Source organism: Salvelinus fontinalis, chromosome 14 (genome assembly GCF_029448725.1).
Source record: "Salvelinus fontinalis isolate EN_2023a chromosome 14, ASM2944872v1, whole genome shotgun sequence".
Taxonomy (NCBI): Eukaryota; Metazoa; Chordata; class Actinopteri; order Salmoniformes; family Salmonidae; genus Salvelinus; species Salvelinus fontinalis.
In genome coordinates this window covers 29,641,783-29,666,194 of record NC_074678.1, presented here as the reverse complement: position 1 = coordinate 29,666,194, position 24,412 = coordinate 29,641,783, and the positions used below count along the sequence as shown (strand labels likewise).

At 43.7% G+C, this 24,412-nt stretch overlaps 1 protein-coding gene across 2 annotated transcripts in view; it reads right to left on the bottom strand.

The window, feature by feature from the left end:
- LOC129810589 (leucine-rich repeat-containing protein 7-like) overlaps nucleotides 1-24,412 on the bottom strand; it is a 294,865-nt gene that overhangs the window by 232,597 nt on the left and 37,856 nt on the right. The window contains exons 2-3 of one of the 2 annotated variants that reach the window (XM_055861262.1): nucleotides 23,564-23,875; nucleotides 14,774-14,960 (exon numbers count right to left, since the gene is read on the bottom strand). The gene's annotated coding sequence lies outside the window, so the exon portion shown is untranslated. The remainder of the gene's footprint in view (nucleotides 1-14,773; nucleotides 14,961-23,563; nucleotides 23,876-24,412) is intronic. The other variant, XM_055861261.1, reaches the window with a different exon arrangement.

Here is a 24,412-nt window from a genome sequence, read left to right as displayed (position 1 = left end):
GCCTGGCCATTTTTTTTAAATGCCTTCCTCACCATCTTGAATAAGCATGCCCCATTCAAGAAATTTAGAACCAGGAACAGATATAGCCCTTGGTTCTCTCCTGACCTGACTGCCCTTAACCAACAGAAAAACATCCTATGGCGTTCTGCATTAGCATTGAACAGCCCCCGTGATATGCAACTTTTCAGGGAAGCTAGAAACCAGTATACACAGGCAGTTAGAAAAGCCAAGGCTAGCTTTTTCAAGCAGAAATTTGCTTCCTGCAACACAAATTCAAAAAAGTTCTGGGACACTGTAAAGTCCATGGAGAATAAGAACACCTCCTCCAAGCTTCCAACTGCTCTGAAGATAGGAAACACTGTCACCTCCGACAAATCCACTATAATTGAGAATTTCAATAAGCATTTTTCTACGGCTGGCCATGCTTTCCACCTGGCTACCCCTACCCCGGACAACAGCACTGCCCTCCCCTCTGCTACTCGCCCAAGCCTTCCCCATTTCTCTTTCTCCCAAATACAGTCAGCTGATGTTCTAAAAGAGCTGCAAAATCTGGACCCTTACAAATCAGCCGGGCTAGATAATCTGGACCCTTTCTTTCTAAAACTATCTGCTGAAATTGTTGCCACCCCTATTACTAGCCTTTTCAACCTCTCTTTCGTGTCGTCTGAGATTCCCAAAGATTGGAAAGCAGCTGCGGTTATACCCCTCTTCAAAGGGGGGGACACTCTTGACCCTAACAGCTACAGACCTATATCTATCCTACCCTGCCTTTCTAAGGTCTTCGAAAGCCAAGTCAACAAACAGATTACCGACCATTTCGAATCCCACCATACCTTCTCCGCTATGCAATCTGGTTTCAGAGCTGGTCATGGGTGCACCTCAGCCACGCTCAAGGTCATAAACGATATCTTAACCGCCATCGATAGGAAACAATACTGTGCAGCCGTATTCATTGACCTGGCCAAGGCTTTTGACTCTGTCAATCACCACATCCTCATCGGCAGACTCGACAGCCTTGGTTTCTCTAATGATTGCCTCGCCTGGTTCACCAACTACTTCTCTGATCGAGTTCAGTGTGTCAAATCGGAGGGTCTGTTGTCCGGGCCTCTGGCAGTCTCCATGGGGGTGCCACAGGGTTCAATTCTTGGACCGACTCTCTTCTCTGTATACATCAATGATGTCGCTCTTGCTGCTGGTGATTCTCTGATCCACCTCTACGCAGACGACACTATTCTGTATATTTCTGGCCCTTCTTTTGACACTGTTTTAACAACCCTCCAGGCGAGCTTCAATGCCATACAACTCTCCTTCCGTGGCCTCCAATTGCTCTTAAATACAAGTAAAACTAAATGCATGCTCTTCAACCGATCGGTGCCTGCACCTGCCCGCCTGTCCAACATCACTACTCTGGACGGCTCTGACTTAGAATATGTGGACAACTACAAATACCTAGGTGTCTGGTTAGACTGTAAACTCTCCTTCCAGACTCACATCAAACATCTCCAATCCAAAGTTAAATCTAGAATTGGCTTCCTATTCCGCAACAAAGCATCCTTCACTCATGCTGCCAAACATACCCTTGTAAAACTGACCATCCTACCAATCCTCGACTTCGGTGATGTCATTTACAAAATAGCCTCCAAAACCCTACTCAATAAATTGGATGCAGTCTATCACAGTGCCATCCGTTTTGTCACCAAAGCCCCATATACTACCCACCACTGCGACCTGTACACTCTCGTTGGCTGGCCCTCGCTTCATACTCGTCGCCAAACCCACTGGTTCCAGGTCATCTACAAGACCCTGCTAGGTAAAGTCCCCCCTTATCTCAGCTCGCTGGTCACCATAGCAACACCTACCTGTAGCACGCGCTCCAGCAGGTTTATCTCTCTGGTCACCCCCAAAACCAATTCTTCCTTTGGCCGCCTCTCCTTCCAGTTCTCTGCTGCCAATGACTGGAACGAACTACAAAAATCTCTGAAACTGGAAACACTTATCTCCCTCACTAGCTTTAAGCACCAGCTGTCAGAGCAGCTCATAGATTACTGCACCTGTACATAGCCCATCTATAATTTAGCCCAAACAACTACCTCTTTACCTACTGTATTTATTTATTTATTTTGCTCCTTTGCACCCCATTATTTCTGTCTCTACTTTGCGCTTTCTTCCACTGCAAACCAACCATTCCAGTGTTTTTAGTTTTTATTTTACTTGCTGTGTTGTATTTACTTCGCCACCATGGCCTTTTTATATTTTTATTTATTTATACATATATTTGTTTGCCTTCACCTCCCTTATCTCACCTCACTTGCTCACATTGTATATAGACTTATTTTTTTTCACTGTATCATTGACTATATGTTTGTTTTACTCCATGTGTAACTATGTGCTGTTGTATGTGTCGAACTGCTTTGCTTTATCTTGGCCAGGTCGCAATTGTAAATGAGAACGTGTTCTCAATTTGCCTACCTGGTTAAATAAAGGTTAAATAAAAAAAATAAAAAATAAAAATAAAATACAGTATATTAGGCTATTATTGGCTTCTAAATATTAGGCATCTAAATGGCTGCCTGAATACCCGTTTACCTTCAGACAGGCAACATTTACTTTGGCTATGATGTAAATACAGTCATTCTCAAATGAAGGAGAATGCTTGCCACGGGTGTGTATTGTTGTGTTGTCATCACATGCACTGCACAACATAATCAAAGGCAATTATACACCTTCATACACCAGAGAGACTATAATCCAACCCACAGGATCTATATTATGTTTCAAACACTAACTATACATTTCTGTTTCATGATAAAAATACATACTGTCAAAACATGTCTATTGAAAGACTGGACTCATTTGCACACTCTTGATTAAATGTATGTAGAGTAAAATGTCTGAACACATTATAAAACTCAGACTCTTGTAGAGGTATTGTCAAGTAGTTTAGTGTTGCATGCATATATTACATCCTTCTTTCCTTGGTTACTATGGAGACATTGTGACAAGAATCCCTGTCATCCAAGGGCAAATAATAATAATAATACATTTTCATTACAAGGTTATCTCAAAGCTCTACTGAGGGAAAAAAAATAGCATTATATACAATAAAAACAACATACATGTCACGTTCCTGACCTATTTATGTTAGTTTTGTGTGTTAGTTGGTCAGGACGTGAGGTTGGGTGGGCATTCTATGTTATCTGTTTCTATGTTGTTTTGGTTTGCCTGGTATGGCTCTTGATTAGAGGCAGGTGGTTTGCGTTTGTCTCTAATTAAGAGTCATATTTAGGTAGGGCATTCTCACTTTTGTTTGTGGGTGGTTGTCTCCTGTGTTTGTGTCTGCGCACCACACGGGATTGTTTCGGTTGTATTTCGTTTTGATGTAGTCTGTTTCCTGCTCGTGTGTTCTTCCTGTCGTTATGTAAGTTCCATGTTCAGGTTTCGTCTACGTTGTCCGTTTGTTATTTTGTATCATTTCTAAAGTATAGTTCGTGTCAGTGTTCGTTTTGTTAAATAAATTCATTATGTCATCACACCTCGCTGCGCATTGGTCTACCGATCCTTCTCTCCTCACCTCATCCGAGGATGAGGAGAGCAACAGCTCTAACAGAATCACCCACCAACAAACAGTGACCAAGCGGTATGGGAATGCTCGACGGAGCAACAGGAATTTCTGGACTTGGGAGGAGATTTTGGATGGTAGAGGACCATGGACTCAACCAGGAGAATATCGCCGCCCTAAAGCTGAATTGGAAGCAGCGAGAGCAGAGAGGCGGCGATATGAGGAGCTAGCTCGGAGGCAGGAGAAGGAATCTACTAAGGATCTGGGCTACACTACGTGGGAGGAGATCGACAGGTGGGCGATCAACCCAGGGAGAGTGCCGGAGCCCGCCTGGGATTCTCTGGCGCAGTGCGAGGAGGGATACCGGCGAATGGAGGCAGCACGACGAAGCGGTAGGAGAGTGGCGAAGTCAGGTAGGAGACCTGCGCCCACTTCCCAGGCTAACCGTGGAGAGCGGGAGTACGGGCAGACACCGTGTTACGCAGTAGAGCGCACGGTGTCTCCTGTACGTGTGCATAGCCCGGTGCGGGTTATTCCACCTCCCCGCACTGGTAGGGCTAGATTGGGCACTGAGCCAGGTGTCATGAGGCCGGCTCAACGCGTCTGGTCTCCAGTGCGTCTCCTCGGGCCGGCATACATGGCACCTGCCTTACGCATGGTTTCCCCGGTTCGCCTGCATAGCCCAGTGCGGGCTATTCCACCTCGCCGCACTGGCAGGGCGACCGGGAGCATTCAACCAGGTAAGGTTGGGCAGGCTCAATGCTCAAGAGAGCCAGTACGCCTGCACGGTCCGGTATTTCCGGCGCCACCTCCCCGCCCCAGCCTAGTACCTACAGTGCCTACATTACGCACTAGGCTACCAGTGCATTTCCAGAGCCCTGTTCCTCCTCCACGCACTCTCCCTATAGTGCGTGTATCCAGTTCAGTGCCTCCAGTTCCGGCCCCACGCACTAAGCCACCTGTGCGTCTCCTAATTCCTGTACACACTGTCACTTCTCCCCGTACTAGTCCTGAGGTGCGTGCCCTCAGCCAGGTGCCACCAGTGCCGGTACCACGCACCAGGTATAGAGTACGCTTTGAGAGTTCAGTGTGCCCTGTCCCTGCTCCACGCACTAGTAGGAAGGTGCTTATCATTAGCCCGGTGCCTCCAGTTCCGGCACCACGCACCAGGTCTACAGTGCGCCATATCCGGCCAGAGCCATCCGTCTCACCAGCGCCATCTGAGCCATCCGTCTCCCCAGCGCCATCTGAGCCATCCGTCTCCCCAGCGCCATCTGAGCCATCCGTCTCCCCAGCGCCATCTGAGCCATCCGTCTCCCCAGCGCCATCTGAGCCATCCGTCTGCCAGGAGCCTGCAAAGCCGCCCGTCTGCCATGAGCCTACAGAGCCGTCAGCCAGACAGGAGCCGCTAGAGCCGTCAGCCAGACAGGAGCCGCTAGAGCCGTCAGCCAGACAGGATCTGCCAGAGCCGCCAACCAGACAGGATCTGCCAGAGCCGCCAACCAGACAGGATCTGCCAGAGCCGCCAACCAGACAGGATCTGCCAGAGCCGCCAACCAGACAGGATCTGCCAGAGCCGCCAACCAGACAGGATCTGCCAGAGCCGCCAACCAGACAGGATCTGCCAGAGCCGCCAGCGAGCCATGAGCAGCCAGAGCCGTCAGAGAGCCATGAGCAGCCAGAGCCGTCAGAGCGCCATGAGCGTCGAGAGCCGTCAGAGCGCCATGAGCGTCGAGAGCCGTCAGAGCGCCATGAGCGTCGAGAGCCGTCAGAGCGCCATGAGCGTCGAGAGCCGTCAGAGCGCCATGAGCGTCGAGAGCCGTCAGCCTGCCATGAGCGTCGAGAGCCGTCAGCCTGCCATGAGCGTCGTGAGTCGTCAGTCAGCCATGAGCTGCCCTTCAGCCTGAAAAGGCTAGATACCCAGAACTGCCCATCAGTCCAGAGCTGTCTCTCTGTCCGGAGCTGCCTTTCAGTCCGGAGTTGCCCCTCTATCCTGATCTCCCTCTCTATCTTTATCTACATCTATAGTCTTATCTATCCCTCTGTCTTGGTTTATCTCTCTGTCCCGGTATTGTCACTATTAGATTTGTTATTAGGAGGATTTTGTGGGGGAAGTAAGAGGGTGGACATTCTTGAAGAGAGGGGGCTAGGATGGATTATGGTGGGATGGGAACCGCGCCCGGAGCCTGAGCCACCACCGTGGTTAGATGCCCACCCAGACCCTCCCCTAGACTTTGTGCTGGTGCGTCCGGAGTTCGCACCTTGTGGGGGGGGTACTGTCACGTTCCTGACCTATTTATGTTAGTTTTGTGTGTTAGTTGGTCAGGACGTGAGGTTGGGTGGGCATTCTATGTTATCTGTTTCTATGTTGTTTTTGGTTTGCCTGGTATGGCTCTTGATTAGAGGCAGGTGGTTTGCGTTTGTCTCTAATTAAGAGTCATATTTAGGTAGGGCATTCTCACTTTTGTTTGTGGGTGGTTGTCTCCTGTGTTTGTGTCTGCGCACCACACGGGATTGTTTCGGTTGTATTTCGTTTTGATGTAGTCTGTTTCCTGCTCGTGTGTTCTTCCTGTCGTTATGTAAGTTCCATGTTCAGGTTTCGTCTACGTTGTCCGTTTGTTATTTTGTATCATTTCTAAAGTATAGTTCGTGTCAGTGTTCGTTTTGTTAAATAAATTCATTATGTCATCACACCTCGCTGCGCATTGGTCTACCGATCCTTCTCTCCTCACCTCATCCGAGGATGAGGAGAGCAACACCCGTTACAATACATTTAGAATCAAGGCAGGTAAAGTAGTAATAGTGGGCTAAGTGCTAAATACATTTTAGATTTGGACTAGGACTATGAAAAAGACAGTCTGTAGAAGTGGGTTTTAAATCTCCTATGACTCTTCATTAGATCGCCCTCCATACATTGAAGGACAATGATTAGCACATGAGTGGGGACAGAGACATGGAGTTACTAGATGGATACACACTCAGATGGATGTTGGAATGTTTCAGGCTGAGTTGACATGCACATGATGCAACATCTTTTTTTATTCATTACAAATGTTATTCTACACACCAACATGTATAATCATCATTGTCATACGTCATACTACAGACTGTATATCACAAATTACAATTGCTTCACAAAATCTATATAGAGTAGCTTAATTGAACCTCTTAACAGGCAACTGCAGAATCCACTATAATAATTCTATCATTTCCATCTGTTTTTCTATTTCACCTATTGGACCTATCAATCTGATCCTGGTATGACTGGATGATATTATTGATTAATAAGTGTATGATATAGGGTTGACAGGACCCTTACTATGCATCTCATCTCATGATGACCAATCTTTGAGGTCTATGCACCAATGACCATTAGCACACTGAAATAAAAGCTTTATGTCATTGTACAGTGCTGTCCATTGAGAAGCCCACTGGTGTTTCCAGTGCAGTGGACTTCACAGATGGACTCAATACCTCCCCAGAACCTCATTCATCACCATTACACCCCTCTCTGACAGCAGTCTACCCCACGAAGGTTGTCCACAACACTGCACAGTCGGCAGGAGACAGACAGTCAGCATACAGGTGGCTGTTAGAGAAGAAATAAAACCAAATAACCCCTTGTTAATACGTGATGACATACAGATATCGAATCAGCAATCTTTACAACCCTCAGATAGTTACCCAGATCTGAGTAAACCTTATTTTATGCTCCTTAGTGAATACAGTTTCCATGTAGTAGACCCAAACAGCCCCTGGGCCTTGAAAACATGGAGGTGTCTGATTGCCTTCATTTGCATTTGGTTCTTCATTTGCAACTGTCTCAGTTAGATTGGTCAGGCCCTGCCTGCTTCGTTAAAGACGTGTCCAGGTCTGTTCTTTGATGTTGAGAGCAGAGGCCTGATGCTGTACGCTGGAGGAGTGCCTTGCCAATGTTAACTAGCTTTCCTAGTCCCCACAAAGAGGGTCTCTCCAGTCGTGCTGCACTCGCTGTCAGACTGCCTAATTGAATCGGACACTTCTGAAGCAGCGTTGAAACAGACCCTCTCCGATCGTAGTGCACGCTGGGGTTCCACCTGGGAATGTCTGCCTGTGATGACGGGGGGTTTGGCTTCGGAGACAAGGCCATGGAGTGCATCTTATTACAAAGGGTTCACACAGCAGTTATGTCACTTGTTTGATAGCTTAATTATCATGTAATATCCCTATGCAGCAACCACACTCACATAGCATATCACAGAACATTAAACCAGAACATAGACTTTGTTAATATTAATATTTATTTTCATCCTAATGGCATTCTGTGTATTTGTCATTATCCGTATTGATTATGGATAATGAGTGACACTCTGAAGGTCAGTAAACTAGCTCATCATTCTCACGGGATTATGAAAATCATCCTCTGGCTGTATCTAACAGAGGGACAGCTATGAGAGTTGACAGTGTACCGTAAAGTAGGTATTCACTGGGTTGGACAGACAGAGAGGAGAGACAGATAAGAGTTTGTGTTAACAGTGTTAGTAGTACATTTTCATTGATTCTTTCCTCAAAGGGAACAGCCTACAAACAGTCCCGTTTGACTTTTCACAAATGACACCGTTATCTAATTGTTAACATAAGCATGCACACAGTCCTTAAATAAACAGACAGTACATTAAGTTGAACACATTCATCATTTTAGTTATACAGCTAATAGATTTGAACATGTTTCTAGTCTCTGGTGACCGTTTTCCCACCTACAACTAGTAAACCTACAGTATGATATTGCACTGGGACTGGATACTCTGAATGAATCCGAACTAGGCAATATCTTTGCATTCATTTCCTCCATCCTACAGCTACCCCAGGCTTTAGAGAGCATTAAAGTAACTATCCAGTAAAAATCTCACATTTAAAAGCTCATACTCTGTTAACACATACATAAATAATGTTGTTGACTCATTCTATACTCGTATTTGTGGCCAAAGCATAAATTGTAGAAAAAACACTTAAAAAACCCCACCTCAAACAGTTGTTTCAAAAATGCTTGCTATTTCCTAATGGAGGATGATGTCATCCTCCTGAGGAGAATGATCTGGCCAATCATTGGTTTACTCCCATTAATATTTTTGACCGGTATATGGCCACACATTTCCATTTCCATATACACCTCACACTTGTACAGGTTACCCACTTGCACATGCAGTGAAACAGAACAAATATAAGCACCCCCTATTTGACCTTTGACCATTCTGTTGTTGGGGTATGCCCACACCATTCCAACACAGAAAACTGCTTTTTAACATACTTAATTACAATTTTATGGAAGGAAAACTACATGCATTTCACTCATATTGTAAATAATTATAGGTCATATTTCATAAAAATCTGGAAACACTGGAGAGTAACTTTAAAAAGAACAGATCGCTTTTGTCATTTTCAATCTGTGAGAGTAATCCCACCAGAATTGCCATATCATCTCAAAGCAATTTTACCTGAGGCTGCCTGTAGTTTTAGCACAAAGGTAAACATTAAGACAAAGATCCCTATGCTATTCAATAAAATATAGCTGTCACTTACAATTATAGCTCTAAAATTAAATCTAGGCTACTAAAAAAAAAAAAAAACAGCTAAAAAAATGGGGTTTCATTTTCCACTTCCTGCAGCGCTTGCTTAGACTAATGAAACCCCATGAAACTGAGTTGCATTTTCTGCTTATGATGGGGAGGAAGGATAAGACAAGGAATACATACTTAATCAAATATGAAAATGGACCTACTATGGCTAAACATACACAAATAATCTCCCACTCCCCCTCTTACCTCCCCCCTCTCTCAGAAGTCCAAAACTTTCTCCAACATTGAACCCGAGTGTCAGCACTTCTGCTTGGATATGAATAAATGAATTTGATTATTTTCCACAGGCCCTTTCATCAGCATTTCAGCCCCTCACCTTTGGGAAGGGGAAGTCAATTTGTGTCTTCTTAGTTCACTATGGTTGCAGCAGCCCAGCCTGGCTCTCCAAACCTCATCTAATTAACATTGGTGCAGTGTTGTCAATGATCAGTACAGAAACCCTCCCAAGGACCATTAATACAAAGGCTGAGAATCAGGCTCTGATACTTTAATACCCTCATTAATTATCATCATTTTATACCACAACTTCAGGAAGTCCGCCCTTGCAAATCAATGTTATCAATATGGGGTTTATATCATTCTGGGGCGCACATTTCCTTCACTGATGAACACAACACAGAGCTTCTTCTCTCATGCATAAAATGTTTACCGGCATCAAACAAAACAAGTCATTAAGGTGACACATTTCCACCTCATTAATAAAACCATACAACAATATATCACAGAGTAAAATCATTACCAGGTGGCTTCACTATATCCTGTATGTATCAGTGGAGGCTCCTCAGAGGAGAAAGTGGAGGACCATCCTCCCCAGAAAATGCCATAGAAATAAAAATAATGAAACATTAAAAAAGTTATCCTTTTTAGATAAAGCTATACAAAATATATTCACGTCACCAAATAATTGATGAAAACACACTGTTTTGCAATGAAGATCTACATTAGCTTCAACAGCACTCTGTAGGGTAGCACCATGGTGTAGCCGAAGGACTAGCTTCCATCCTCCTCTTGCTACATTGACTTCAAAACAAAATTTAGGAGGCTCATGGTTCTAACCCCTTACCATAGTAATTATGACAACTTCCCGGAGGACATCCTCCAACCAATCAGAGCTCTTGCAGCATGAACTGACATGTTGTCCACCCAATCAAAGGGTCAGAGGATGAATCTAGTACTGAAAGTATAAGCCACAGCTAGCTAGAACTGCAGTGCATAAAATGTGGTGAGTAGTTGGCTCAGCTTTGAACAAATTCATTTCTTCAAAAATGGAGGAGCAAGAGAGAGACAGCTATATTTCATTATTTTTTTTCACTTTCACTTACTTAGCTAGCAAATGCAGCTAACTAGTTTAGCCTACTGAAGCACCCAGCTTAAACAGATAGCTGCTATGTTAGCTAGCTGGCTGTGACTATCCAACACTGGAACTCTTCCAAGTAAAGGTAAGCTTTTGGTTTTACTAATGTATTGCCACCGGGGCCCGCCGGTGTAACAGCTACATTTCTTACTGGATGTACACTGTACTGCATGGTTGTAGCAGGTTTACTAACGCATTACTTCTATTAGCTATGTTGACTATGACGTTACTTTAGCTAATATGGTAACAACGATGTAGAGGTTGAGTAGCGGTTATGATATGAAGGTTTGGCTTGGAAAGGTTTTTTGCCTGGTCACAGACAGCTGATGTGTTGTGCATTGAAGTCCACAAGTGAAGGGAAAGGTGAGAGGAGAAGAGGGCTTAGATGCGAGAAGGAATACAACAAGCTGTTGATATGTGGCTATGAAAGTGAACTGTTTGCGTGTGATCAGGGGTGTATTCATTCTGCCGATTCTGTCGAAAAACGTTTCTTAAACAGAAGCAAATGGAACAAAACAGGGATAAATATACCTGAATTTGCCAAATAGAAATGCACGTTTGCAACTGTTGGACTAATGATTACACCCTAGATCAGCTAGATGAAGGCAAGAGTGTGCAAGGCGGTATTTAATGTGTCACTGTCTGTCAAATCGTTCTCTCGACCTGTGTGCACCTACGTTGTAAACTTTCATTCATAGGCTAGGTTGTAGCAACCTCAAGATGGGTCTATGGAAAATGTGAGTATCATGTCGTAGCCTAAACCAGTTGATGTTACATTAAACTGGGTGAATGGAATATGAATGACAGTCATCCAATATGCTGTAATAGAAATAAGGTCATGCTCATAAAAAATTAATTGTCCTCCCTTTTAAACGGCACTGACCGCCACTGTTATGTATGTAGCTGTATTGTTATCAAATCAAATTTTATTTGTCACATGCGCCGAATACAACCTTACAGTGAAATGCTTATTTACAATCCCTTAACCAAAAATGCAGTTTTAAGAAAATATCAACAAAAAAAAGAGATAAAAGTAACAAATAATTAAAGAGCAGCCGTAAAATAACAATAGCGAGGCTATATACAGGGCGTACCGGTACAGAGTCAATGTGCGGGGGCACCGATGTCGAGGTAATTGAGGTAATATGTACATGTAGGTAGCGTTATTAAAGTGACTATGCATAGATAATAACAGATAGTAGCAGCAGCGTAGAGGGGGGGGGGGGGGGGCAATGCAAATAGTCTGGGTAGCCATTTGATTGGATGTTCAGGAGTCTTATGGCTTGGGTGTAGAAGCCTCTTGGACCTAGACTTGGCGCTCCGGTACCACTTGCCATGCGGTAGCAGAGAGAACAGTCTATGACTAGGGTGGCTGGAGTCTTTGACAATTTTTAGAGCCTACCTCTGACACCGCCTAGTATAGAGATCCTGGATGCCAGGAAGCTTGGCCCCGGTGATGTACGCACTTCACTCTGTAGTGCCTTGCGGCCGGAGGCCGAGCAGTTGCCATACCTAGGCAGTGAGGCAACCAGTCAGGATGCTCTCGATGGTGTAGCTGTAAAACCTTTTGAGGATCTGAGGACCCATGCCAAATGTTTTCAGTCTCCTGCGGGGGAATAGGTTTTGTCGTGCCCTCTTCATGACTGTCTTGGTCTGCTTGGACCATGTTAGTTTGTTGGTGATGTAGACACCAAGGAACTTGAAGCTCTCAACCTGCTCAACTGCAGCCCTATCAATGATAATGTCACGACTGTCTTCCTCTTCTTCCTCTGAAGAGGTATAGCAAGGATCAGACCAATACGCAGTGTGGTAGGTGTCCATGTTTTAATATAGAAAACTGAACATGAACACAAAAACAATAAACGTGAACAAACCGAAACAGTCCCGTGTGGCACAAACACTGACACGGGAAACAATCACCCACAAAATACCCAAAGAACATGGCTGCCTAAATATGGTTCCCAATCAGAGACAACGATAAACACCTGCCTCTAATTGAGAACCAATCTAGGCAACCATAGACTTACATAAACACCTATAATGAACACAACCCCATAACTCCACAAAAAAAACCTAGACAGTACAAAAAAAACCTAGACGAGAAAAAAACACACAAACCACCCTCGTCACACCCTGACCTAACCAAAATAATAAAGAGAACAAAGATAACTAAGGCCAGGGCGTGACAGATAATGGGGGGCGTGCTAGGTCCTCCTTTTCCTGTAGTCCACAATCATCTCCTTTGTCTTGACCACGTTGAGGGAGAGTATGTTGTCCTTGCACCACACGGTCAGGACTCTGACCTCCTCCCTATAGGCTGTCTCATTGTTGTCGGTGATCACTGTTGTGTCATCTGCAAACTTAATGATGGCGGTGCAGTCATGAGTGAACAGGGAGTACAGGAGGGGACTGAGCACGGAACACCTGAGGGGCCCCTGTGTTGAGGATCAGCGTGGCGGATGTGTTGTTACCTACCCTTACCACCTGGGGTCAGGAAGTCCAGGATGCAGTTGCAGAGGGAGGTGTTTAGTCCCAGGGTCCATAGTTTACTATGGTGTTGAACGCTGAGCTGTAGTCAATGAATTGCATTCTCACATAGGTGTCCCTTTAGTCCAGGTGTGAAAGGGCAGTGTGGAGTGCAATAGAGATTGTGTCATCTGTTGATCTGTTGGGGCGGTATGCAAATTGGAGTGGGTCTAGGGTTTCTGGGATAATGGCGTTGATGTGAGCCATGACCAGCGTTTCAAAGCACTTCATGGCTACAGACGTGAGTGCTACGGGTCGGTAGTAGCACAGGGACTACGGTGGTCTGCTTGAAGCATGTTGGTATAACAGACTTAGACAGGGAGCGCATGCTCGCAGTACACGTCCTGGTAATCCGTCTGGCACTGCGGCCTTGTGAATGTTGACCTGTTTAAAAGTAAAGGTGTAGAAGGGATAGGTGAAATCCCTGGAAAAGAGGAATAATAGCTTGTGAGTCACAGGACTATGCTACATCTCTTTCCCTTTCCATTGGATTAGTGGATCATTTTAAACTAGAAGAACAAATGAATGCCAAAGAGAGCTTCCTAAGAAAATAAAACGAGAAATAATGCCAGCGTGAGCACAAATCCACTAACAAATCATTAAAACTCCAAAAAGAGCTTACACAACTAAACACACACACTCAGATTGTGTGCAATGGCAGCCTTCTCTAGCATAATGAGTGCCTTAGACCCAAAACTTGAATTGGGCCTTTCGTCAAGGGGCCTAGTGGTCTGGAAAGCAGATGAACATGTATCGTAATGCGTACTCTGAGCAGGCAAGGACAGGGACAGGGCCAGTGGTATAGAGCAGTGAAGTGGCCTAGCTGGACACTGTAATCACAGGACACTGAGGTCTCTCAGCCATCTATCACTCATTGATCCCTGAACATTGTCTCCTCCAACCTTAAACAACCTCCCACGGAGTCCCCTCCCTGCACATGAAGATTACATGCAGGGAAAACGATGGGACTGGAATCGACCACATTGTCGGGGGCATGTATAAGTGATATATATGTGTGGGTGCTGCAGCCCCGGTTAAGCATATAAATTCCTCACTGGTTCCATAGAAGTCAAAGACATTTTTCACCACGTCAATGTCGCCTACTCTACATGCCACCAGCAGCATTTGACACACTCAGAGTGTATATGAGGAAAATGGGTTCTGATCATATGTCCAGCTGTATGGAAAAGTGGTGCCCCCCTCTTTAACGCTACTGCTACACTCTGTTCATCATATATGTATAGTCACTTTAACCATATCTACATGTACATACTACCTCAATCAGCCTGACTAACCGGTGTCTGTATGTAGCCTCGCTACTTTTATAGCCTCGCTACTGTATATAGCCTGTCTTTTTACTGTTGTTTTATTTCTTTACTTACCTATTGTTCATCGAATACCTTTTTTGCACTATTGGTTAGAGCCTGTAAGTAAGCATTTCACTGTAAGGTCTACACCTGTTGTATTCGGCGCACGTGACAAATAAACTTTGATTTGATTTGTATTTTGAAAATATAGAAAACAAAGCGAAACTACTATAGGAAAACATGTATGGGAATTATTGAATACACCCTGCTGTGTTTCCTACCATAAATCTTTAAATAAATTACCACAAATAGGTGACAGTGTTTAAAGGAGATTTGGAGTTAAATAATGAGCACATACAGGTGTTCTTATTGCTGTGTTTGTATAATATGATGCTAAATCAACAAAACAAACCTCTTTTTAATCTTAATCTGCTTCATTTCTCAATGGGGATTGTTCTTCCCCATACTGCACATCAATTCTACATCTGCACTGGAGAAATCTCGGCCTTGCACATCCTCACCACTTGGCTTCCCTATGGGCTCTCTGTTGCCATGGAAACCCCATCCTGTAGCTAGCCCGGTGGAGACAGATCAAATACCTGAAGAGGAAGTGGAGGACAGATGGATTAGGAGCTAGGCCTGGCAGGATGCTCCAGCTAAGACAAATAATGACACAGAGAATCAACATGGTTTATATGGTTTAAAGGGTTCCTCTTGGTCTACACAAGTTAGAGTAGGAGATTGATTTATTAAGGGAGGGGAATGAAGCAGGGAGCTAGGGGGTTAAGTGGGAAGATACTCACTAAAAGCTGAAACATTAACAGCACCGTTTCCTTGTGTCTCCCTGATGCCTTGTGAGTAATAGGTGAGGGTGTACAAAATTCTCAACCAGTGGGTTTTAAATCTGGATAGAACATGTTATGCTGTGGTGCTCCTCCTCATGTCCTCCTGCAGCTGTTACAGGGCGCATAAGGCTGAACGGTTGTGTACACATTGAAATATATTAGCGAGGCCTGTGTCTTCACTAATCTCTGTTGTTTAAGACAGTCTTCTAATTAATCTCATTGTCTGTCTGGCATAACAATTCCTTTTGGCAAGCAAACCCTTTAAGTATTCCAAGATCCATCTCTGGAGTATTCCGATGAGACCCACTCTTATTGGTCTGTTGCTATTGTTTAATGATAAGGCATGATTCATCCCATTCAGATGCAACATTTATCATCTTTTAGGCTCCATATGCGTATCATATTAAATATTTATATTGGAAGGGGCAGTTATATTTAGTTTATTCTGCTTTGTCTCCTCTTTCCTAGGGAATAAAACAGCATTTGGCTGAGCAGCAGCAGCAAGGTCATCAGACATTGAGCAGAGGCTATTGAGTGCAGCGTTTATGAACGCTACCCAGAGAAGTGACACTTGTGCTGGGGGAGCGTTACTTCATTATGCCATCTGCAGACACAGTACATTACAGAGGAGTGCAGAGAGCTATCCGGTGGCCTGCAAAGGCCTAACAAACATCATGCAAAGATAGCAAGCTGTGGATAACATGGAAGAATTTCATGAAATATACATACAAAAAACGGAGAGTGGCTCTGGGAAGAAAGGAATCAAAATGGTAGAATAGAACATCCAGTCAAAATGTGCCAAGGTTATAAGAACTATGTTGTTTTAGCTCCATGTCATTAACCAGCAGAGTGTGAGCAGTGGTGTGATTACATTAAGCACTGGATTCTAAACTGGAAGCTCTCGCGCTAATACCCGAATCCGCTTGCCTGTGCCCCTAAATACATTTCATAGCCCTCTTGTTTGTGATGTCTGTTTGTGTATGCAGAGTATTTCTGTCATTTTCTTCAGGGATGGGTTGTGTGTGTCTGCCCCCAGAGCCTGATACTATAACTCAGCCAGCCTATGACAGACAGAATGTGGGGGCTGCCATACAGCAGGAAGCCATGCAGCCTCAAGAACATCACATAGATTAGAGCAGGCCTGGGCAACTCCAGTCCTCGGGGGCCTGATTAGTGTCACACTTTTCCCCCATCCCTAGCAAACACACCTGATTTAAAATAATTTCATTTTTAACTGAAGATCATGATTAGTTGATTATTGGAGTCAGGTTTGTTAGTTGGGGCTGGGCCAAACGTGTGACACCAATCAGGCCCCCGAGGACTAGAGTTGCCCAGGCCTGGATTAAAGGGTACCAGGCTACACAGCTGCCAAACGCATCGCATGTCATCTCTTTAACCAAAAACACAGAGCTCCATCATGCTAAGCTTCAATGATTACCATGTATTAGCACTGTCTGGAGGACATATACACATTAGAAATGTTTTCAAAAAGATACTTGATTAATTGGTTACTCTTAGTATACATTATACTGGAAATTGCATTTTAGTTATTTAGCAGACACTTTATCCAGAGAAACATACAGTAATGAGTGCATACATTGTTGTTGTTTTTCATACTGTTCCCCCATGGTAATTGAACCCACAACCCTGGTGTTGCAAACACCATCCTCTACCAACTGAGCCATGCAGGACCACAGAATTGGTGCTTGGAAGCAGCACAGTAACAGGCACAGTCTGCGTCAGAGCATGCCATGCTGGCATAATTAAACCAGGCCTGAGTGGCAGAGCTCTGATAGGGAAAAGGTGTCAGTGGTACTGTACATCACAGGCTGTGCCAGCTTCAGCACTGCCACACAGACAGGTCTGGCACACAGCCAGTGGAGATGTCAAGACAACGAGAGGATGGTGAGATAGAAAGCCCAGTCCAACTGCTTCAATCGGGGTCACAATGTCATGGCCGATGCTGGAAGAAGCGGACCAAGGTGCAGCGTGGTCAGCGTACATTACTTTTATTTTAGAATGACGCCAACAAAAACAATAAACCATACAAAACCGACTGTGAAGCTGAAGTGCTATAGTGCCACAAAGACAACTACCCACAACGAAAGTAGGGAAAAAGGACTACCTAAGTATGGTTCCCAATCAGAGACAATGATAGACAGCTGTCCCTGATTGAGAACCATACCCGGCCAAATCATAGAAACACAAAATCATAGAAAACAAAACATAGAATGCCCACCCCAAATCACACCCTGACCAAACCAAATAGAGACATAAAAAGGCTCTCTAAGGTCAGGGCGTGACACACAATAACACCTTTCAGTGAAGAGGCATGAGTTAAGCTTCCTCCATTCTATTACTCATTTCACTATAACTTGTTTCATTTCCTACATATCAATTCTCAGTAAAAGATTATGTTCAGTATAAAATGTTTTATATGTCATATGCTAGGAAAATCTCATGTAGTCCAAAACACGTCCATGGAGACCCACAGCTTTCTCTACTGAGAACTTTTCAGAATGGGCTGAGGCTGCCTGTGCCTGCCCGTGTATCAGCTCATGCCAGGGTTTGAGTGGCATGCCTAGGCAGGGTTCTGACATGAAGTTACAATGTCCAGTCCTGGACGTTCAGCATCACTGAGTCTCCATAGATACACAGTCAGTCAGCTCCCATAGTGGGCTTCTATGAGACTGGAGAGGACACTCTCTGTTGCAGTGTTGCTCAGGTCTCAAGGTCTCATCATACCAAAGCACAGAGGGTTATTGGCCTGTAAATGAACAGGCAAGAAACAGATTACTGCCATGATGACCCAGTTTATCTGGTGAGTGTATCAACCTTACTACAATCTAAATGTATCACCACCGGCTGAAGACCAATCCAGATGCCGGTCCAGTGCATGGCTTTAAGAATTTAGAATGGATTATTGTCCACTTGTTTTGTTGTCCTAGAGCGTAAAGCACCGTATGGTAGCTGTCAGCTTCCTTAATCTTAAACACAAACATAACCTCCACCCAACACCTTAGCAAGAAACACGACTGTGCTCGGAGTGCAGTATCTATCTCCTCAAATTCACATAAAGAGTGAAGAGAAAGATGAATAAAATAGTGTCCCTGTTCTCTGTGTTACAGTGAGAGTGGCTTGCCTGCCTCCAGTGTGGGTGGTGGTAGAGAAGAGGTACAGAAAGCAGCAGTAGCAGTGAGCACATCCCCTCGCTCCAAGAGGACCCCAGCCACTCTCTGCTCTCTATCTCTGCTGAGGTGTAGCTATGTTCCATCTGTCACTGTTGCTATGGAGACCAGTCCCACTGATCTACATAGGAGACCGTTGGGGAAGATCTGCTAGGGCTGTTCCTATTAACATGACTCAACGGCAGGCAGCATTACGGGCCCTGCCAAACATCCTTTCTGAATGGCCACATGACATAGTTTTTATTTAACCTTTAATTCGACAGGGAGTCAATGCTGAGACCAAGGTCTCTTTTCCAGATGAGGCCTGTATAGCACCACAATACACATCAAAATACAATAAACTACACATTCATATAAACAATAAAATACACATTATTATAAACAACGAAACAATCATATAAAACAGATACATTCTTCAGGAAAAATGTCCCCTAACAACCATTTGAAATGCCCTAGAGGCACCAATTCCACCATTTTGAAAGTGTATTGTAGATCATTCGACACGTAAGGTTAATGCTCATAATTTTTCTCTCGTTGGACTGAAATTGTAAATGGGAAGTCACATCAATCCCCGTGTTCTCATCACTGTTCCGAGACCTATGTTTGTTGTTGTATGGAGGAGCTGCATGGGGCAGAAGTGATGATTCAACACGGCAATTTAGAGGGAATAAGAACATCTTGTGAAATATTGATCTCATGATTGTGTACCACAGAGACATCTTTTATTGATTTTCACAATGATTAAATTACTTAAAACCATGTCCCAAGTCACATGTACCGGTATATTCCAGTATTTGAAGATGTTAGTTTATAGTGTATCATGTTCAGTGGCGACCCATTATTCAGGGCAGGTGGGGCTATTTTTTGCCCCAAAAAACAAAAAATATATTTTGGGGGGGGGGGCTTGCTTGTTTGCATGTTATTTTGGCATTAATACGTGTCACATATCCGTTTGCAAATAATGTTACAAAACATATATATATAATTGAGTTAATAAAGCTGCGTACAAACATGTTTCTTGAGTAAGGGAGGTCCAAAATGCAGGTGTTTCAGCCTAGCTCAGTACTTTCTGTGGTGGTGGGCAAGCCAGCAGAAAATATGGAGCGTTGCGCCGTGATTGGCTCAGTGTTCTGTTACTCATGGGGACACTATGTCACTGCCAAGTCTAAGGGTAGAGCTCGAAAGGGTAGACCTCGAAAATTCAAGCCTCCTTGGGTACTGCCATCGAGTTACAGGTCAACATCATACTTTCAAAATCTTAGCTAGCAGTCATCATCATGAATCAAGTCGACAATCAATTGGCAAATCATTTTTAATCCTTGTCATTGAAGATAAATAATTAAGAGAAATATAGATAAAACGTATCAGTGCTCATCGGCCATTGGACATAAACATTACACAACAAGTTGGAAATCGCAAATTCAACAATGAATGGTTTGGAAGGAATCAGTGGCTAACTGCAAGCATTGCAAGGAAATCATTAGCCTGCTATTCAGTGGCGTGGCTGTGGAGTCCCAAGTCTAAAATTAAGGGTCTCTTTTCCTAGTTTAAAATTATAAACATTCAACACTGGCCATGCTGTCATTGAAGCAGGATTTGTGCCGCGCTCAAAACAACTTATCTCGGAACTACAACATCTGACTTTAGTGAGTTCAAGACAATTGGGAACTCTGGGAAAATAAGTTTTGAACTTTCATCCAACTCGGAATTGTAAATCAGGAACTCAAACCTCTTTCTAGATTCAACCTTTTTTTCCAGAGTTCCCAAATGTCTTGAAAGCACCATAAATCCAGAGAATGCCAGACTTTAATGACAAAGTTTGATGACAACATTTGCCTACAAAGGACCACTGCGCCACCTTCCTGTTCAAATGAACATAGCACAAAAAGGTGAGTCCAAAAATGTCTTGTATGCTGCTGCCTAAATGATGTAATATGCCAGGGAGATATGTATACTGTAGCTAAGAAAGTAATACTAAGTGTATGTTGTGTAGTAAGCTGTTTGTAGTCGATGTGCCTCACCCTAATAATTTGGTTTATTTTCACCCCTTAATTTTGCCTACTGTTCTGACTTGGTGGTGAACATGTAGCCTGTAACCTGTTTCTGAGAAATGTCATCATCGAATATTGTAAGAGCTTTCATTGTCTGCTTATATGCCCCCTTTTATTATCGGCTCATGTTCTGAATTCTGTCACTGTACATTTCAAAAGTGCTGAACAAATAGTTATATTGACTACGTCCGTCCTAGCTCACTCATTAATGTCTTACTTGAAATTACGAATTGCCTCTTATCGGCTTGTCATCCCCCTTATGCCATAGTTTGTACATCTCAATTGTCAGTAGAAACCACATTTATTTAAGCAAGTCAGACGTTTTTTTAAAGGCAGTAAATGAGGCTGAATGAACTTTCGCTGCCAGACAAGGCTCCGCTGATAGCCAGGTGTAGCAGTGGTAAGGTGTTGGGACTGCTGTTGGGACTCTGCTGTTGGGACAGCTTTATGTAGGCCCTTACAGTTTGTGGGCACCGTTTGTCACCGTTATACAGTAATGCAATTAATGTATTGTTTACTGTTGTGTAGTGGCTTCCCACATGTTTTATTTCTTTTTGCCCCACCAAGATTTACATGCTAAAATTGCCGCTGATCATGTTGTATGCATTGCATATGTATTTGATACAACATAAATAATGTATCAACTACACTCTTTGAGGTTTAACATGAGCGATAGAGGCTTTTTCCTAATGTCAGCTTTGAAGTATGAAAATATTTTTTTAAAGAAGAAGGAGCTTTAGACATGGGCATGGAAATGAACCTTGACTGGCATTATTCAAATGTCATAATATTCACGGCTGGTTGACTATGCTGACCATCATAGCACTACAGGGCTGTGTAAAGCATAACATTCCCTGGGGCTCTGTCCCTTTCTCCACTGAGCCAAATCCACACTTGTCCATGACTATGTGGGAGTTCCTAAGGAAAACAAGAAAGCACTTTGAAAGATGAATTCAGATCAACAGCGTAACGCTAGCCAGGGTCATGATGGGATGTGACTATCACAACAGATATGGGAATAAAGGCAAGGTAAAAGTCAAAGCTTTTAGACCCCCTATTACTCCAACAACAGGATGTATGTAGTGAAGGGGTTCTGGATTGTAAAACATAGAGAATTATAGCACTTCAGGAACAGACGATAATCGCTCCTCTTCGGGAAAGGTCGGCTTGGGGCCAGGAAGTCACCTCAGAGCCATTTCTCTTTTCAGGGATGGGAAATAGCAGTTCATCTCCTGATTACGCTGGTAGAACTGGTGAAGTGACCCTAAACATCTATAAGGCTTTCCAATCAGAACCATGGCTCTCCTTCAAATCAAATTCAGCCAGGGATGAAATCCCACGGGTGATTAAAGTTGAACATGCCTGCATCCATAATACTGGGTCTTGTCCACTACCGTAACGTATGGCATCCAAATATTATTATGTGTCCTTGGTCTCTTTCCATCTCTCTCCATCTCTCTTTCACACAGTAGAGGAGGCTCACAAAGACAGTGCAAGCCCGCACAGTGCAAGCCCGCCCTGAAGATGATTGACAATTGTTAGGCTCTGATGCTATCTCCATGGGAACTGATTGGTAAGATAAATACAGTGCACCAGAAAGAACGGTGGCTCACCCGATAACATAGAGAGAGGAGCTGACCTCCTTTATGCACCATAAACCCAATCATTACTCAATCCTCATCACATGATTAAGCAAATTAAAGCCCTATGTTCATGACATTCCATTAGTTGTGTCATGTTTATTACCCACCTCATCAAACACTAATGATATGTCAGGTAATAATTAAATCATCAAACAAATGAACAGAGTCAATATACTGTACAGCCCTATCCTGATAATGTGGTTAGTGTTATTCATTGAGGATTGTTATTCAGTTCATAAACTTCTGTGTAGACTATATTGAATGGCCCTGTATTCTAATGGTAAAAATACAGGGCTGAATCTAGGTTCTTATAGTTTAATGGCAGCTGAGCGAGAGGACACTCTAAATGTGCCGCCCTCCTCCCTCCCTAAGAGGTTAGAAGAAGGTGCTAATGAGAACATCTGGTCAAATGGCTGAGAGCCAGAAGTGTTCCTGAGACACTCCGCAAGACACCTCTCGGCTTCGCTCTCCAAAGTGGAGCACATTCACTATTCACTGCTGTCATCATTCTACTGCACTTTAGTGGAATGGGCATATAATCGCAATGCATTACTACTGTTGATTATATATCTCACATATCAAGACCCTTGATTTGATCTGTCTCATAAGACCCCTGCTCATTATTTATCTCACATATCAAGATCAACACTTTGTGGACACAGCTCAAAGATACAACAAATACAAATGGAATACAGGACAACATTTGATATTCTGCAGCAATGATTGTTTAAAAAAAAATGGATCTGGCTACAGCAAACACAAGTTCTATTTGCTCCTGTTCTTAACACTTGGAGCGTGAAGAAGCACATGATTGTACTGTCCAGTGGCACCACTAACTCTCTTCTCCTAATGACTCAACTCTTCTCTTTCACCAACCCAACAAAGCAGCACAGCGATGTGCATTTGGCTTTTGGCCATAAAGATGGCATTTAAGACTAGCAAATATAGATTTTTTTTATGACATTGGAATTACAGACATTTAATGTTACAGCTTTTTGGCAGAATGAGTGAGTCAACATTCCAATCTGCCATATTCAGAAAGGCCTTCCTCCCAATCTGCCATATTCAGAAAGGCCTTCCTCCCAATCTGCCATATTCAGAAAGGCCTTCCTCCCCTGCATGTCTCCATAGATCATTATCACTGCACTATATCCAGCTGTGGTCAACCTCTCTCTGGAGGGAGGCCAGAAGTTAAACAATTGTATTATTGGACCCATATCCAGGCTGTAGTACACCTCAGTGAGTCCATTACATCAGTTCATTCACCCGTTTACTAGACCTTGTTCATCAATCAAATAGAGGATCCAGCTGCACTCCGATGACATCAGAAGAGTCACCCAGGCGTAGCGACAGGGCCAGTAAGTTTACATCACTGGGGGACTACATCACTGCAAAATGAACCCCCAAAACAGTTTCTGAAGCTCATTATAAAATGGTTGATCATAAGCGTTTCAAATTTCTATTTTATTACTTACCAGGGCAGACAGGGGACGGCCTTGGGTTTGTGTTGCCTATGTTGGAGTCGGTTTGGCCAGGGTTAGTAGAAGGCCCCTGGATTTCACTGGTGGTGGATGGACACAGTTGCCCAGTGCATTGACCTGCGTTTGTTCTTGTTGTCCTGCCTCATCTTTGCCTCCCTGTCCGTGCAAATCCTGCAGGGCACTAGGCTCTGGAGAAGTCTCTGGTTACATCCTCCATGTTATGTACAGTTGGCACTCCTGCCACTCTCCTGCTCTCAGTCCCAATGTGATGATGAATGCTTGTCACTCCTTAAGCACCAATGATTCCTAAGAAAATGAAGAAAAGGGAAGGATATCTTTAGTTCTGCTTCACAGGTTGCTCAAGTGGTCTACTGTTTTTCAGTTTTGTTTCAATACAAGAAAAGATTTCCAACAGCAGACACAGTACATTAAAATGTGTATTATTGTTATCTCTGAAAAGAGAATCATGGAGGGCTGTGGCACAAGAGAGATGGATTGAGGGCATGTTTAGTACATCATATATCTTGCCATTAAAAATATCCTCTAGTTGAAAGCCTCATGAAAAATCTGCCAGCACTCATGGCAATGTGCTTTATTTAGTGAGTGAAACATTTCCCTATTTTACTGAGGAGCAGGAGGATGCTGCTGCCTGCGATGGCCACACCATTCATGTCTTCAGGAAAGAATGCTTTTCAACTTGAAAAGAAGTGGGAAATAATGAAGCCCTTGAAAAAGGCATTTAGTAATTATTATATATCCCTGCATAGAAGGACTTAGCCCACAGTTAAATGTTTCAAAACCAAGTATAAATTCTGCACTCAATGTTCTCATCAATACACTTCA